Source organism: Salvelinus sp. IW2-2015, linkage group LG6.1, assembly GCF_002910315.2.
Source record: "Salvelinus sp. IW2-2015 linkage group LG6.1, ASM291031v2, whole genome shotgun sequence".
NCBI classification, from domain to species: domain Eukaryota; kingdom Metazoa; phylum Chordata; class Actinopteri; order Salmoniformes; family Salmonidae; genus Salvelinus; species Salvelinus sp. IW2-2015.
Window position 1 is genome coordinate 3,302,210 of NC_036845.1, and position 10,274 is coordinate 3,312,483.

Here is a 10,274-nt window from a genome sequence, read left to right on the forward strand (position 1 = left end):
GTGGTTGATATGTTGTTTTGACTGTGCTGGAGATGTTCTAGTTTTGGGATCCATATGAAGAGCGACAACAGTGCTGTCAGGTCATTTTCAGCAGAGCCTTCATTTCCTAACCATAACAAGCAAGATGTTTACAGTTGCCTGGGCAAAATTTGATTCCTTTTTTTAACTGTCGTTGTTATGAGAAGACTGACAAAGTCCATGTTCTATTTTCCCAGCTGGTTAAMCAGGCTTAGAGAACAGTACAGTAAAGTATGTCCGGCTGCACGTAGCTACAGCATGCATAACTAACCAGTACTGTAACTTACTGTATGGCGGTAAAAAAAGTTATAATTTGTCTTTTTTATTGCAGGATACGGAGACCCTGTCCTCTGAGACGTCTGACTCTGTGGCGTCCAACTCGGAGCTGTCTGGTGGGYGCGCCTCTGGAGACGACCAGACCCCCAGCCCCATCTACAAGAACCAGAAGCAGCTGCCCCAGTCACAGCTACCCAAACCAGTCCAGTCTGGGGAGAGACCTAGCCCCACTGAGTCCCAGTCTCAGAGGAAGCCCCCAGCCTACTCACGCCAGTTCTCTGCCCCTCACCTCCAACAGAAATCAACCTCTACCCAGTCAAAGCCGTACTCGGCCCACCCCCAGCTCCTGCACTCCAAGTCAGAGTCCCCTCTGACTCAGGTCTGTGCTTTCCAGCCCACCCGCCCCAAAGTACCCCCTAAGCCCCTGGATCTGGAGCGTCCCCACAGAGCACCACTGGCCCAGAATGAGATGCGTCGCTCCCTGGACTCKGGGCGCATCAGGCGGATCTTTGGTCAYCAGGGGAACCCTCCTCTGGCCAGYGCCTTCTCAGAGCGTCTGAGTGGASCTCCAGACCACCTCYCCCGCTACCWCGCAGCCAGSGCAGCCAGCCAACCATCCCCGGGTCAGCAGCCCCRTCAGCAGGCCCAGATCCGGCCCGTGCCCCTCTCCTCCACCTCAGAGGACCAGGGAAYGATGGAYAACTTCTACTACGAGATCGCCGGGCCRGAGAACCCGCAGGGCCCCCCCAGCTARGCCCGCCACAGCTACCAGAACATGAGGCTGGACCTGGAGGYTAACTTCCGKCCGGCCCCCCACCCAGAGGCCAACAAAAGGCCCATCTCCCGGGGGCATCACCAACCCCAGCCTCTCCACCACAACCAGGGTGGACCCAGAGGGGAGAGGGGGCCCCAGCTCTGGTCCAAAGAAGCCACGCGGGCTTGGGCAGCTGCCCACTCCCAGTCCCACTCATTCTTCCACGGACACTCCCACTCTCACCACCACTCCCAGGACGGCTCCACCCACCACCATCACCCCTCTCACCACCACCCCCGGCTCCAGACCTCCTCCTCAGTCCGGCAGGCCCGTAGTGAGATGCACCCCCTCCCCTCCTCCATGGTTCCCCTGGCGCTCTACCAGCACCAACGCAACCTCCACCGCTCCAACAGATCAGCCTCCACAGACCTCAACTCCTCCCAGCTACACCCCTATTTTGAAAACGGGAAGGTGTGCTATCGTAAGCCAGAGGAGGCTCCTCTGAGTCTGAGCCAGCCTCCCCAGGGCAAGTCTCTCCAGGGCCAGCCATCCCAGCCCTCCCCTCCCCAGTCCCACAGACCAACCTCCAAGGACCTGTCTGAGCCCATCTACGTCAACTTCCCTTTCCCCAGCCCCTCTACTGGGGCCCAAAACACAAAGAGCTGGACCAGCACAGACCTGGATGGAGACTCTACACAAGATTCTGAACCTCTTGCCACGCCAAACCCAGAGGATCAGAGACAGTCCTCCCCCCGCCTGGCCCCTGACCAGGGAGGCTCCACCAGCGTTAGCCTCACCCCCTCCACTCCAGACAGCCCAGCCGCCCACAACGACTTGGCCGCAACGACCCCAGGGAGCATCCAGGAGAGCAACTTCCTCCCAGCTCGCACAGCGTTTACATCGACAGGGATCCACTARCGCAGCCGCTCAGACCCCCAGAGCTCCAGCTGRAGTACYGAGCCCATCCKGGGCCTGTCGGGGAAGGAGATCGCCTCCCTGCTGATAGAGAAGCTGGCTGAGGAGGAGAGGGCTGAGGGTCCCTCCACAGTCACCTCCTCCTCTGCCAGCTCCTCCCCTGCCATGGAGCACCCTGCCAACCCCTACCCCAGCCAGCAGCACAACCAGCCCCCGCCTGCCTATAATGTCTACACCCCGGGCCCCTCACMGATCAGGGCTCCTCAGAGGGCCGGGGCAGAGGGCTTCCAACGCCTAGACCCACTCCGGAGGTCCTCGCCCGGGGGCCAGTACAGGCAGGCCTTTGACGTCATGCCCTCAGGCGATCAGGTGCTCAAATACTACCGGACCCAAGACTTTACCCCTGGGCCCCAGGGAGAGCACCAGAGCTCTGGCGCTAACCCCTACCCCCCTCGGCAGCACTACCAGGAGCCCTCCTACCCCATCCAGAGCCCCCAGGACCCCTGCTCCTCCAGCTACCCCAGCCAGCCCCTCTTGGAGCCCTCCGACTCCCCGTCTGCAGCCTTCTCCAACCTGACGCTGGGAGCCCCCAGGCCCTACCCCGGCCAGCCAGGAGGCCTCCAGTACAGCCAGTACCCCTTCCATCCTGGCCCGATGCTGGGCCAATACCCCAACCCTCCCCCCCGCAGAGATGTGGTCCACGAGCCGGTGCTGCGGCCGCAGGGTCTGAGGAACCAGAGAGGGCTGGCACGGCAGGGCAGCTTACCTGGACCATCACCCAACTGGACCATCCATACTGAGGGTCAGACACGCAGCTACTGCTGAGGAGGAGCGCAAAGTAGACTTTTACACACTGTACCCTATCAGACTGAATGTGAAAGAGAGAGAAAGAGCTAGGAAGAGACCATGTAAAACTCTCATGGTCCACAGAGAAAGGGAACAGGACGATAGAAAGCCTTCCTGGAAACGTGAGACAACCGGTCATGTCTAGAAATGGGACCAAGGGCAAGGCATTCTGGGGTAGCTAGACATAAAGTCCAGTTTCCTGTTTTAACATTCCCTGGGGCCTATCACCATTTCACACCTGCAACCACTGGACCAATGAGGAAGAAGAGATCAAAGAGATGAACCGAAAAGTGGCTTAGATTTGAAAACATTCCAGAGCAGACTGTTGTTTTGAGTGTTGAGAAAGAAAGGCAAATAGCTGCCAGGGTGTTTTCTGGATCAAAATGGGCTTAGGTGGTGTGCGTGGCCAATGGTGCGGTGGCCGAGCAACAATTTTAGAGGCCCTTCTGTTGGCCGCAGTGACAAAATGTAGCAGTTTTAAAGCACATTTTCTCCAATTCAAAAAAACTCTATGGTGGCCCCATGCCATGACAAAAACATCTGGGGGCCCCATGCCATGACAAAAACTCCTGACTGCATCATTTTATGAATTGTAGATTCTCCCTGTGTCTAGCTTTTATTTTAGTGATGGTTAGTTCTCAAAGATGAAAATATATAGGTCCATTATCTTTCTACATACTTCACATCTCTTTTTAGTAATTTAAGTTGACACTGAACATTTCTTATCCCGACAATTATTTATTATTTAAAAATGAAATATATATATATATACATACATGCATACATACATACATACATACATACATACATACATACATACATACATACATACATACATACATACATACATACATACATACAGTACCAGTCAAAGGTTTTGACACAGCTACTCATTCAAGGTTTTTGTTTATTTTCTACATTGTGGAATAATATTGAAGACATCAAAAATATTAATAACACATGGAATCATGTAGGAATCAAAGCGTTAAACAGATTTTAGATTCTTCAAAGTAGCCACCCTTTGCCTTGATGACAGCTTTGTGCACTCTTGGCATTTTGTCAACCTGCTTCACCTGGAATGCCTTTCCAGCAGTCTTGAAGGAGTTCCAACATATGCTGAGCACTTGTTGGCTGCTTTTCCTTCACTCTGCGGCCCAACTCATCCCAAACCATCTCAATTGGGTTAAGGTCGGGTGATTGTGGAGGCCAGGTCAGATGATGCAGCACTCCATCAATCTCCTTCTTGGTCAATTAACCCTTATACAGCCTGTAGGTGTGTTGGGTCATTGTCCTGTTGAAAAACAAAGGATAGTCTAAGCGCAAACCAGATGGGATGGCGTATCGCTGCAGAATGCTGTGGTAGCCCTGCTGGTTAAGTGTGCCTTGAATTCTAAATAAATCACTGACAGTGTCACGCACCATCACATGCTTCACTGTGGGGACTACACATGCGGAGATCATCTGTTCACCTATTCTGCGTCTCACAAAGACATGGCGGTTGGAACCAAAAATCTCAAATTTGGACTCATCAGACCAAAGGACAGATTTCCACTGGTCTAATGTCCATTGCTCGTGTTTCTTGGCCCAAGCAAGTCTCTTTTTCTTATTGGTGTCCTTTAGTAGTGGTTTCTTTGCAGCAATTCGACCATGAAGGCCTGATTCACACAGTCTCCTCTGAACAGTTGATGTTGAGATTTGTCTGTTACTTGAACTCTGTGTGGCATTTATTTGGGCTGCAATCTGAGGTGCAGTTAACTCTAATGAACTTATCCTCTGCAGAGGTAACTCTGGGTCTTCCTTTCCTGTGGCGGTCCTCACGAGAGCCAGTTTCATCATAGCGCTTGATGGTTTTTGCGACTGCACTTGAAGAAATTAAAAGTTCTTGAAATGTTCCGTATTGACTGAACTTCATGTCTTAAAGTAATAATGGACTGTCGTTTATCTTTGCTTATTTCAGCTGTTCTTGCCATAATATGGACTTGGTCTTTTACCAAATAGAGCTATCTTCTGTATCCCACCCCTACTTTGTCACAACACAACTGATTGTCTCAAACGCATTAAGAAGGAAAGAAATTCCACAAATTAACTTTTAACAAGGCACACCTGTTAATTGAAATACATTCCAGGTGACTACCTCATGAAGCTGGTTGATAGAATGCCAAGAGTGTGCTAAGCTGTCATCAAGGCAAAGGGTGGCTACTTCGAAGAATCTCAAATATAAAATATATATATATTTTCTTTTTTACCCTTTTTTGGTTACTATATGATTCCATATGTGTTATTTCATAATTTGGATGTCTTAACTATTATTCTACAATGTAGAAAATAGTAAAAATAAAGAAAAACCCTTGAATGAGTAGATGTGTCCAAACTGTTGACTGGTACTGTGTATATCATAATATATAGTCCTTTTTATTTTTTACATAAGCGGCCCGGAAAAGCACTTAGGCAGCCCGCCCAAGACTTTTCTATGCAGAAAAAACCCTGGCTGCTGTACTTTTTAACAGATTATTTGGTGTTCTGCACAGTGGTTTGATTGGGTTTGCCTTGTTTTTTTTTTACACGGTGGTAGTAGTACTGAGAGAGGACTCCACGGGGAATTAACCTCGGTCTTTCTCATTTTTAAATAGAAGAACCTCAAATGCTGCTGATTTGGTTTAGTGGTTTTCAGAAGCTTGATTTTACATGTTTTATTTATTTTATATTTTGTTTCGAGGAATGCATGTAATATAAATCATTTGTTTGAAATAAGTCTGTCGTTCCACCAATTCGGTACCTTTTGATATGTATATTGTTTGTTGATTTCACCTACTTTTAGACATTCTATCATAAAGAGTAGATGTTCAACTTAATTTAAAAAACATGTTTTCCCATCGAGGTTGAATAAATAAATAAATACTATAGTAAGTGCCAAATAAAGTAACAGGCTTGACGATTTTATCTTAAATCAGCCATAAATCCCATCGTGGCAGAGGATATGTAAGCTTGTTGTGTGTAGCAGGGAGGGGCAATTGAATGCAAGCTTCACAAAACAATACAATTCTTATAAAATGTCAAGCCTAGGCATCTATGGTTAACAGGGTTGACGTGTTATGCTCGGCCCGCTCAGTTTTCCACTGCAAAACACCAGAAATGTTTTCAGAAGAACCAGCTCACCTGCTCTTACTCAATTATTTGGACTAATAGATGTTCAATGTCTTTTTATTATTTAAAAATTAATATTATTTTAAAAGTTTCACCATATTAAAACTCCTCAAGAGTTCACATGACCGGGTTGAGCTTAAAATTAGGGAAAGGTTTATTTTTTTCCTTCAACTGAATGACTAATTGCATTTAAATGAATAATCTTCAGAAATGACTGTCAAAGCAACAAAATAACTAGTGCTTTACAATGATGGAGAAATGTTCATCTTCTTGAAGTCACAGAGACATCAAATGCAGAATTTTGGCATTTTAGTAAGTCTTTATTCATATAAAAAAAATATTTATTGAATTCTCCGTGTGGTCTATATTAAAGGGCACTTCATCAAATATAACGCTGTTAAATTTTGTACTTAAAATATCAAAGGGACGCAAAAGGCACTTATTTTGTGGAACGACCCAAGTAGAATTTGATTGTTTTAATTTTTATCCCTGGACAGAATGTGAGTGTGTGAATGTATGTACGCATGTCTAAATGTGTCCATGTAACCAATGACGAGTGTCTCTCATGGTGAGCTAAAAAGCACATAATTCATCAAATGAAAAACTGAAACAAAACATTGCCTTCTGTTTTAGGGAAACTGTTTTTACAGACAGTACTTTGTCGTTTTAGGATTAGTGGTACTACACTAGTTTGCGCTGTCATTCTGAATGCTGTGTGTGTGTGTGTGTATCTCTGACTGACGGCAGAAAGTTTGTACTGTGCATCTTATCTAATGTACTTATCCTTGAAGGATGTTTTTGTACATGTTAAAAAAATCTAACGGATGCTTTTATCCAAAGTACTGTGCTGATAATACAATACCACACACTGGTCCTCGGTTGTTTTTCTGTATCTGTGTTGGTTGAATACAACAGAAGCACCCCACATGTCCTTACCTCCATTTTGGGAGTTGTACTCACTGCCTGCCCCTATGCAACATATCCCTGACACATACAACACATTTCTAAAGGTGTGATGTGATGATTCAGTAGAGGCAGAAACCACATACTGTATGTGTTTGTCATTCCATTAACAAACCACCATGTCTTAATTCATGTCTCTCCCCTATTCTGGCGTTAGGACTGCAATACTGGTATTGGACATCAGGGGGAGACACTTCATCTTGGTAGATCATTACCTGTTCTGTAATGGTTTTTGCACAGACTTCCACTATATTGAACTGTGTGTGTGCACATGTATATCACTTCAATAATGTCGCTATGACTGTGTCGGTTACAAAACTGGTTCAATCCTTTCCCAGTCGTTGGTATGTCTCACTGTCTTTGTGGATACTTTTCCATCYCAGATAGACAAATGTCCCAGTGTAGTTGTATTGTAGGAGAGCTAAACAAAGGACAAGGTTGTATTAGGCTAGCTTAGCAGTGCTGTCCATTGAACATTGGGAACTATACATATTTTCAGGGGTGTTTCCTCAACTGTGTTGTAATGCTGTGATACCACTGTAATGAAGTGCAAGGGAAGGACGAGCTGTTTTGTAACGGGGTAAGAATGTGAAATATGGTGTCCGTATTCCTCACGGTGCCACTTCTGAGATGTACTTTTTGGTTTTTGTTCAACGTGCCTTTTTGATGAACAATCATTTGGTTCCATGAAGCATGTTAAGGCGGTAACTTTCTCTCTTTAGGTCCGGGCTGGTAACATTGAATGGTATCTTGCCACGTGCACTATAGCTCTTTACTATGAAGGTTCAAGGCAGCATACAGGACCTGGTACTCTTAGTGTCCCTAAACTCCTTAGATTAGATGAAAGAAAATTGCACATTTTTCATTAAACTCCCTAATGACTCTGGACTTGGGCTTTTTGAAGGATAATTGTTTGTGTGCACGCATGTGTTCTGTTACTGTATGTGTGTGTGTGAGAGTATGGTCCTGTTGTGTGAGTAAGCATGCATCCCTCCCTCCCTCTTCTCTTTTATATCTATGCAGTGACCAAGTACATTGAAGTCCATACAAGTTGGAAAGACTTAACATGGCTATACTACCTATGTGTGTTTGGGTGTAACCTGAATTTTCAGACCAATACTATCCCTTTCAGCCTTATAGCACTTGGCAAAAGGCAGTTAATCTTATTTTGTATTGTTTTCCAAGGTGTGAATTAAAAACCTGATGGTTACATCAAAGATGAAACAATTTGTAATTGTGTTTTTTTCCTAAACTACAGATTTTGTCATGGAATAGAATACTAAAGAATTGAAATGTATAAACACAATGGACATTTTGAAGATTAAGACATTTAAAGTTGCAGTTTCATCAGCGATTTTTTTTTTTTTTTTAATTAAATGTATTCTTCATCCATATATTTACTTTACCATTATGCAGCCTTGGGATTTCACCTTCTACCCATTGTTTGATTGAAACTAAACTGGTTCTGCATTCTGGCTGTAACCCAGAGAGTAGAATAGCAGAAAACCAATGTAACATTATCCTTCAGCTGCATAGATGGCCTTCAAACAGTTATTCTTTAAACCAGGAGACACCATTTTGTTGTCTTTGGTCCCTTGTCCTGATATTTCTTCAAATTAAATGTGAACAATGGGGCTATCTTCAATGTACAGGGTGTGTGTGTGTGGAGTTGTTTGTCTCTTGCTTATACCTGTGACGTCACCTGAAGTTGGTTGTACATCCTGACCAAAAGGCACTCCTACTTTTTGATGAGGATTCATCAAATTAGACCGAGACTAAAAGGTTTGGGTGTGACGTATTCTATAGGTGTGCCATGTCCATACACAAAACACAGCGCAGTGAGTTCTCCATGGTTTTGCTTTTGGCACACCCAGACAGCAAATACTGGTAAAACTAGAAAACAAAACCTGCTATTGCACAATTAAAATATTTTGTCATCCTTTTATGTCATATACTGTAAAAAATATAAGTACAATTTCCAAAGGAAAGGTTAGACCATTTAGGATCATTTGAGTACAACAGTTATGCAGTGCCTAGCAAAGTATTCAGACACCTTGGATTTCTATTGTGTTATAACGTGTGATTAAAATGGATTTAATTGTCTTTTTTGTAAAAATCTACACAAAATACTCTGTTAAAGTGGAAGAAAAACTATATTTTTTAAGATCAATACAAAATTCATAACTAAAATGTAGTTGTGGCCTAAGTGTTCAGAATCTTTGTTTAGGAAATCCTAAATGATTTCAGGAGTGCAATTTGTCTTAACAAATCACAAGTTATATGGACTCACTCTGTGTGAAATAATAGGGCTTGACATGATTTTTGAATGATTAACCCTTCCTCTGACTTCAGAAAGTATTCACACCCCTTTTTCCACATTTTGATGTGAATTTAAAATGGATGAAGTTGAGATTTTGTGTCACTGGCCTAAACACTACCCCATAATGTCAAAGTAGAATTATGTTTTTAGAAATGTTTACAAATGAATAAAAAATGAAAAGCTGAAATGTCTTGAGTCAAGTATTCACCCCCTTTGTTATGACAAGCTTAAATAAGTTCAGGAGTAAAAATTTGCTAAACAAGTCACGTAAGTTGCATGGACTCACTCTGTGTGCAATAATAGTGTTTAACATGATTTTTGAATGACTACCTCATCTCTGTACCCCACATATACAATTATCTGTAAGGTCACTCAGTCAAGCAGTGAATTTCAAACACCGATTCAACCACAAAGACCAGGGAGGTTTTCCAATGCCTCGTAAAGGAGGGCACTGATTTGGTAGATGGATGAAAAAAAAGAAAGTTATTAATTACATGTATACATGTATTGACACATCATCCAAAGATAGAGGCGTCCTTCCTAACTCAGTTGCCGGAGAGGAAGGAAACTGCTCAGGGATTTCACCATGAGGCCGATGGTGACTTTAAAACAGAGTTTAATGGCTGTGACTGGAGAAAACTGAGGATAGATCAACAACATTGTAGTTACTCCACAATACTAACCTAAATTAAAGAGTGAAAGGAAGGAAGCCTATACAGAACAAAACTATACCAAAACATGCATCCTGTTTGCAATAAGGCACTAAAGTAAAACTGTAAAACATTTGGCAAAGAAATTAACTTTATGTCCTGAAGACAAAGAGTTATGTTCTGGGCAAATCCAAACATCACGGAGTACCACTTCATATTTTCAAGTATGGTGGTGGGTTCATAATGTTATGGGTATGCTTGTCACTGGCAAGGGATTTTTTTTATTTTTAGAAACAGAATATGGCAAAGCACAGGCAAAATCATAGAGGAAAACCTGATTCAGTCTGCTTTCCAACAGACACTGGGAGACATTCACCTTTCAGTAGGA

The 10,274-nt window shown here is 44.0% G+C and overlaps 1 pseudogene; it reads left to right on the plus strand.

Annotated features, from left to right (window-relative positions):
* LOC111964910 (rho GTPase-activating protein 33-like) overlaps positions 1-6,827 on the plus strand; it is a 40,605-nt pseudogene extending 33,778 nt beyond the window's left edge.
* Positions 6,828-10,274: the final 3,447 nt, after the last annotated feature.